At 31.2% G+C, this 7,500-nt stretch overlaps 4 non-coding genes across 4 annotated transcripts; 2 read left to right on the top strand and 2 right to left on the bottom strand.

The window, feature by feature from the left end:
• Positions 1 to 202: 202 nt before the first annotated feature.
• On the bottom strand, positions 203 to 274 carry TRNAT-GGU (transfer RNA threonine (anticodon GGU)). The gene has a single exon. It is a non-coding gene; the product is annotated as a tRNA-Thr (tRNA).
• A 1,099-nt stretch (positions 275 to 1,373) lies between these two features.
• Positions 1,374 to 1,457, top strand: TRNAY-GUA (transfer RNA tyrosine (anticodon GUA)). The gene has a single exon. It is a non-coding gene; the product is annotated as a tRNA-Tyr (tRNA).
• A 318-nt stretch (positions 1,458 to 1,775) lies between these two features.
• On the top strand, positions 1,776 to 1,849 carry TRNAD-GUC (transfer RNA aspartic acid (anticodon GUC)). Its single transcript has one exon. It is a non-coding gene; the product is annotated as a tRNA-Asp (tRNA).
• A 3,078-nt stretch (positions 1,850 to 4,927) lies between these two features.
• On the bottom strand, positions 4,928 to 4,999 carry TRNAC-GCA (transfer RNA cysteine (anticodon GCA)). Its single transcript has one exon. It is a non-coding gene; the product is annotated as a tRNA-Cys (tRNA).
• Positions 5,000 to 7,500: the final 2,501 nt, after the last annotated feature.

The raw sequence follows: 7,500 nt of genomic DNA on the forward strand, positions 1-7,500 counted from the left end.
TTGAGTTTCTAACTATAATTACTATTATATTATTCATTATAATAATAACTTGGTATAATTAAAGATAACTTTTTTATAAAAAAATGAAATTAAAATGATAGGGTTTGTACTTTTTTTATTACAAAAAAAAAAACAATATGTCGTCTATTCTCCCCTCAATCAAATATGAATACTACGGCTGGAGTTTTATGAAAAAAGCCAAAGCCCCTTATCGGATTTGAACCGATGACTTACGCCTTACCATGGCGTTACTCTACCACTGAGTTAAAAAGGCCTATTTGATTCAATTTCTGAGTCAGACACTAGCCACGATGAGTTGAGTGTATATAATTATTATAAATTATAAATAATAAGATATGTACATAAATATATCTTATCTACATAGTCGCTCATTGAGTAACGAAAAATTGGATTTATCTAATGAGTATAGGTAAAATAGTTTTTTGATATTGGATTTGATCAATGCAATGAATTGTTTCATCATACGACCGATCCCTAATTAAATTGATGAGCCCCATCCTAACGAAATGAATTTGATTCATACATGTACACACACGAATTGAACATAGATACATTCACCGAATCATTGATAAAGCAATTCTATTTGGCGAGAAAAAAATTTTCAATAACTTGTTGATCCCTATCCCCAGATTTCAAAATTTATCGTTTTTTAATTTCTTGGCTTAGTGTGAGATCGAAATATACCTAACCTAATCTTAACAATGAGTGAATCAATGAGTGAAAGTATGAGAAATGGAGTTTAATCCTGTTTATAGCATATGGCAGACCAATTCCCGAAGGGTACTAGCCTTCGTATTATTTAAATAAAAAAAGAATAAAATAAAAAAAGAATATTTTTTTTTCTAATATTTATTATTTTTGTTTATTTTAGAGGTTTCCTCTAATCACTACTAATCACTATTTTCATTTGATATTCTATAATATAAGTAATATAACTATATATTCCAATTTGCAAATTTATGTATATTATTTAAATGAAATAAATAAAAAAAAATGCAATTTAAAATAAAATAATTTCTATATAGAATTATATGGGGAATGGTGATTAGAATGAACGATTCATAAATAGAAATCACAAATAAAAAAATTTCGATGGAATAATGAAAGAAAGAAAAATACGTCGAATTGCATCATATTAGTCCATTATATTTATTTTATATTGACAATTTCAAAAAACTATTCATACTATGATCATAGTATGATGGCAGTCGGGCAAGTATGCCCCCATCGTCTAGTGGTCCAGGACATCTCTCTTTCAAGGAGGCAGCGGGGATTCGACTTCCCCTGGGGGTAGGGTACTACGAAAGGAAGTTGATCATGGATTATCAACAAGCTTGGAATTGATTCTTCCCGGGTCGATGCCCGAGCGGTTAATGGGGACGGACTGTAAATTCGTTGGCAATATGTCTACGCTGGTTCAAATCCAGCTCGGCCCAATATATCGCGTATCCACCATAAAATGATATAACCTATTTGTCCTTCTACAGAAATACTTGACTTGATATGAAAGAATAAAAAAAAAAACTCTTTTTTTATTCATTGACAGATTGATAATCAATCAATTTTACAATAACGAAAAAATAAATATTAATCCATGCTTCTCACACTAAAGTCCATGTCTCCGCGCATATCAATCTATTACTTTATTACTCGCGTCTCTGTCTGGTAGAATATGACAATTCGAATCAAAAATCTACATAGAAAGGTTTGAAGGAAATTAAATCAACAACATATGTTGTACACTTTATTTCCCTGGGATTGTAGTTCAATTGGTCAGAGCACCGCCCTGTCAAGGCGGAAGCTGCGGGTTCGAGTCCCGTCAGTCCCGATGGATCCAAATCCAATAAAAAAAAAATACATCAATTAATCTCTTCCTTTCCTGTGAAAGAGAGAACAAATAACATAACTGAATTTTATTCCAAACGGGATCTCTCTTATTTTTTTTCCACATTTTTCAACAAAAAAATATGGGAATTTTGATTTCTTCAACGAGTACTAATTGATGGGAGAAAGACATATGTGCCATATGTGAATTACCACAATTATTGGTAGCATCATATTCAGGATTCGAAGGCGTACTGGGTCTAGTTGATTACGCCCGATTTTTCTAATGAAATAGAGTACTATACGTTTCCGGAAAGCACATACATAAAGGGAATTTGGACGATACAAAATAAAGTTTACATAGTAAACTTTGATCTAATTTTTCGTCTGAAAGCAAAATATATCCGTTCTGGCTCCGATTTTTTGTAACCTCAATTAGTAAATTCAATTACTAATTTGAATTTGAAATAATCTATCTTATTAAAATTTAACACTTAACTTTTGATATATACGTCCCACTACTAATTCAAGGAAAGAGGATATTAATACAAACAAGGATCCCATCTATCTCTCTTAGTGAGGTAATTAAGAATTTTTGAAAGTTTAAGTTTCGTTTTTATTTCTTTTTTTTAAGAAGATTTTATAAGTACAAAAAAAGGAAGGAGTTTAGTTCGAACCTACCTCCTTTTCCTTTTTTGAATTTCGCTGCTATTCTTTGCTTGAGTTTGTTTATAAACAATGTAAGGGTAAAGGTAGTCTGATGAGACTTCATCAGATGATTGCATTGAATAAGAGGGCAGTAGATTATAGAAAAGAAAGAATGCAAAAAATTATAAATAAAAAAAAGTAACGAAATTCTTGATTGCATCAGGAATCCCATTTTGTTTAAATTCGGTATGGATAAAAGATCTTCCTATGTTATACTATTCAATTCTCGACGATGAATCGATTTGATAGCTCCGATATTGTTATTCATGATATTTTAATACGATTCGATATCATCGAGATGCAACGCATCCCCTTGAATTTACAAGCGAAACATTTATCATCTCTATGGGATTAAATCCCGAGTTATTGCGAATAAAAAATGAAACGATGATATTATGGAAGTAAATATTCTCGCATTTATTGCTACTGCACTGTTCATTCTAGTTCCGACCGCCTTTTTACTTATAATATACGTAAAAACAATCAGTCAAAGTGATTAATTTGAATTAACCTTGACGTTTTAGTTCTTATCAATGATTGAAGATAAGAAAAAATGAAAAGCATTAAAATTTCGCGTCTTAAATGAAATTGGCGGACTAGAATTATCAGTATTCTACGAGAGAAGTATTCGATAAGATCCGATAGTATGGTAGAAAGAAATATATGAATCCTTCTACCATACTATCTATTATTGTTATTGAAGTGTATAAATATAAAATTGTACTCTATAAAAATAGAGGTTGAATATCGATCAATTTGAATATAGATGAATATACAATATATATCTTTCTATTTATATATAGATATCATATCAATTACATATATGTAATATTAATCTAATATACATAGTGGCCCAATTCTATTTCTTTGCTTCATAATTCATGTTGATTAGAATGAATCTGAAATCAAATAATCGAAAGGCCACTAATTTTTTTTTAGCATTCGAAAGAAGTAATTGATTGAGCAGTTGACAGATGATCCAGGAGTTCGGTTCCATGGGAACTTTTTATCTTCGGATTTCGAAAAGAATTAGCAAACCCCATTTTTATTTAACGTTTGAAGCATGATATGAAATGAGTTCCCTAAAACAAGAAAAAATCCTATTTTGAAAATAACTAAAATACTAATAATAATAAATAAAAGAAGTGGTAAGCACGTAATATGTGGGTGGCTACCCCGAGGTACTATCTTATTATGAGGTAGTATATTATTATGCGTAGTATCTCATTGGACAACCACTATGTCTATGTTCTTTCGTGTTGAAAGTATGGATCCACTTAAAAACTTATAATCCGAACTCTTTTTTTTTTTACTTTTCAAAATAAAAGAAAAAAAGTTTTGCAGAACGATCTATAAAATAAACCAAAAACAATACAGTTTTATTTTTCAATTAGTAGTACTTCTAGAGTCCACTTCTTCCCCATACTACGAGGGAAAGAGAAAATGTAAAGACTACCATTAAAGCAGCCCAAGCGAGACTTACCATATCCATGTGAATTATGTCCCCTATCTCTATGAATATAAAAGAATTATTCCATTATTGCTCACTAATAATTATTATTCACTAATAATAGTGGAATCACTAGCGCATAGTCAAAAAGAGATTCGGGCACAACACCATTGATGAAACAATACAAAAAATCGAATTATCCCAAGTTATTATATGATTTCTAGTATAATCGAAAAAATTCAGTACAAATAAATAAAAGAGGCAGAAAAACTCTTGGAAGTATCAAAAGAATGTTAGTAACATGTAGGAATAATAAGACCTAGTCTTTCTTTTGTTGTCCTGCATTTCATTACATTAAGTAAAAAGTCTCAAAATAGAGAATCAAGATAGTATCTATCACATAACCCTACTATTATTCCTTTCTCATTTGATCTAATTTTACTGTCCCCCCGATTGTTTCATAGAGACAATCGGAAGATGGGATGGCCTATTACATGCGTGGTTAGAGCTTATCGAAAAGAAATAAGTTCTTTTTTTAAGATTAAAATAAAAAAAAAAGCCAATTATTCATTCAATATAATATTGATTGAATGCTCGAGTACTCAGATACTTTCATGAGTCCGTATATCAAGTATCTTCCTCCTTTCCGTAAGGAAAAATGAAATTATATTCCCTAATTCAAGACCCAATGAGTAGACACTACATTAGTAGTCGAAGGGCTATCATCTCAAGATTTAACGATTATTTTTCATTACTCTACTAAATTCTGGAAACGAAACCTATACGCAAGGATTTATAACATTTTAGAGAACCCCAACGATGCTTAGAATCAAGCAAATCTAAAGATGCTTTTCTTCTAAAAAAAATGATAAAGTTATATCAGCAAAACAGAAGAGGGTATTTTGATTCTTTTGTTTGTTGCTGAGGCGACACCCGGATTTGAACTGGGGAAAAAGGGATTTGCAGTCCCCCGCCTTACCGCTCGGCCATGCCGCCAAAACGATACAAAATATTGGATTGGCTCTATCTCTTAGATAGATAGTATCTTACAACACACAATATCTAAAACGAAAAACCGCAAAACTTTGCTTTTTCTATTGAAAAAAAAATGTGGATTTTCATTCACAAAAGCAAAAAATCAGGACAAATGGGAACCGTTAACTTTAACTATTGACTGTGAATTCATAAATGATTCTTGGATTGAAATTGCAAATTCGGTTTCCCTAATGATATAAGAAAACAATCCAAAAATGGATACCTTACCTAAATAAATAAAAATTGATAGATAACTAATCATTACTAATCCATCCGTATTGATTCGTTTCCATAACCATAAAAAAATCCTTATTAATGACAATTTTAATAGCGATTATGAGTATATGTAAACCCCAGAACATAAACGATTACTATTATCTAAATCTAATATCTTATATATATATAAGATGTTTATAGGAAATGTTCGGAATTCTGTTTTTAGAATTTTTTTTTCATTATCATTAAATAGAAAATATAAATTTTTGATAGAGTACGACATGTGATGTTCCCCATAGAACTGTAATAAAGGAGGCGATATATATAACTAACTATATATATATATCTGCACATGTTTATTAATAAATACAAGTCCTTATACATACTTCAATCGCATTCTACGAATTCTACTAAAAAAAATATAGGTATAGGTAAAATATCTCTCTTCTATGCGAATTTTTTTTAACAGTGAAATCTACGAAAAAGTTCCATGTTGTTAAATAAAAAAAATTCTATATTGTTTCTTCAGATCAAATCCCGAATCTATTTATAGTACCCAATCCGATTGGAATATCATAATAATGGTAGAAATTGACTCACTTTTGTTTTGATATAGATATTTTATACAAAACTCCATAATTCTAAATAGAATTTACCAATTCATTTGTAGTTGTTGCAAATTCCAATTTAATTTGAGTATCAAAGTCTCTTTATTCCTACGTTCATATGTATTTCATGCATTACATCTATTACACCTATGAAGTTAGGTAAAATTTCATGTGATTCAGTAAACATAATATAAATTCCATCATTGCTAGATCGATCCATTTTAAGCAAATAATGGGATTTTTTTTATAAATGGGAAATAAATAAAATGCTTGGGGGTGGAAATGAGAGAATGTCTACAATACCTGCGTTTAATCAGATACAATTTGAAGGGTTTTGTAGGTTCATTGATCATGGCTTAACAGAAGAACTTTCTAAGTTTCCAAAAATTGAAGATACAGATCAAGAAATTGAATTTCAATTATTTGTGGAAACATATAAATTGGTAGAACCATTGATAAAAGAAAGAGATGCTGTATATGAATCACTCACATATTCTTCTGAATTATACGTATCCGCAGGATTAATTTGGAAAACCCGTAGGGATATGCAAGAACAAACAATTTTGATTGGAAACATTCCTCTAATGAATTCCCTGGGAACTTCTATAGTAAATGGACTATACAGAATTGTCATCAGTCAAATATTGCAAAGCCCCGGTATCTATTACCGGTCAGAATTGGACCATAACGGAATTTCGGTCTATACCGGCACCATAATATCTGATTGGGGAGGAAGATTAGAATTAGAGATTGATCGAAAAGCAAGGATATGGGCTCGTGTGAGTAGGAAACAGAAAATATCTATTCTAGTTCTATCATCAGCTATGGGTTCGAATCTAAGAGAAATTCTCGAGAATGTTTGCTACCCTGAAATTTTTTTGTCTTTCCTGAATGATAAGGAGAAAAAAAAAATTAGATCAAAAGAAAATGCCATTTTGGAGTTTTATCAACAATTTTCTTGTGTAGGCGGAGATCCGGTATTTTCTGAATCCTTATGTAAGGAATTACAAAAGAAATTCTTTCAACAAAGATGTGAATTAGGAAGGATTGGTCGACGAAATCTGAACCAGAGACTTAATCTTGATATACCTGAGAACAATACATTTTTGTTACAGCGAGATATATTGGCAGCTGCAGATCATTTGATTGGACTTAAATTTGGAATGGGTACACTTGACGATATGAATCATTTGAAAAATAAACGGATTCGTTCTGTTGCGGATCTCTTACAAGATCAATTCGGATTGGCTCTAGTTCGTTTAGAAAATATGGTTAGAGGAACTATATGTGGAGCAATTAGGCATAAATTAATACCGACTCCTCAGAATTTGGTAACTTCAACTCCATTAACAACCACATTTGAATCTTTTTTCGGATTACACCCATTATCTCAAGTTTTAGATCGAACTAATCCATTGACACAAATAGTTCATGGGCGAAAATTGAGTTATTTGGGCCCAGGAGGATTGACAGGGCGAACTGCTAGTTTTCGGATACGAGATATCCATCCTAGTCATTATGGACGCATTTGCCCAATTGACACGTCTGAAGGAATTAATGTTGGACTTATTGGATCATTAGCAATTCATGCAAGGATTGGTGATTGGGGATCTCTCGAAACTCCATTTTATGAAATTT

The sequence above is a fragment of the Cucumis melo genome, unplaced genomic scaffold (genome assembly GCF_025177605.1).
Source record: "Cucumis melo cultivar AY unplaced genomic scaffold, USDA_Cmelo_AY_1.0 utg002064l, whole genome shotgun sequence".
In the NCBI taxonomy this organism is placed as follows: Eukaryota; Viridiplantae; Streptophyta; class Magnoliopsida; order Cucurbitales; family Cucurbitaceae; genus Cucumis; species Cucumis melo.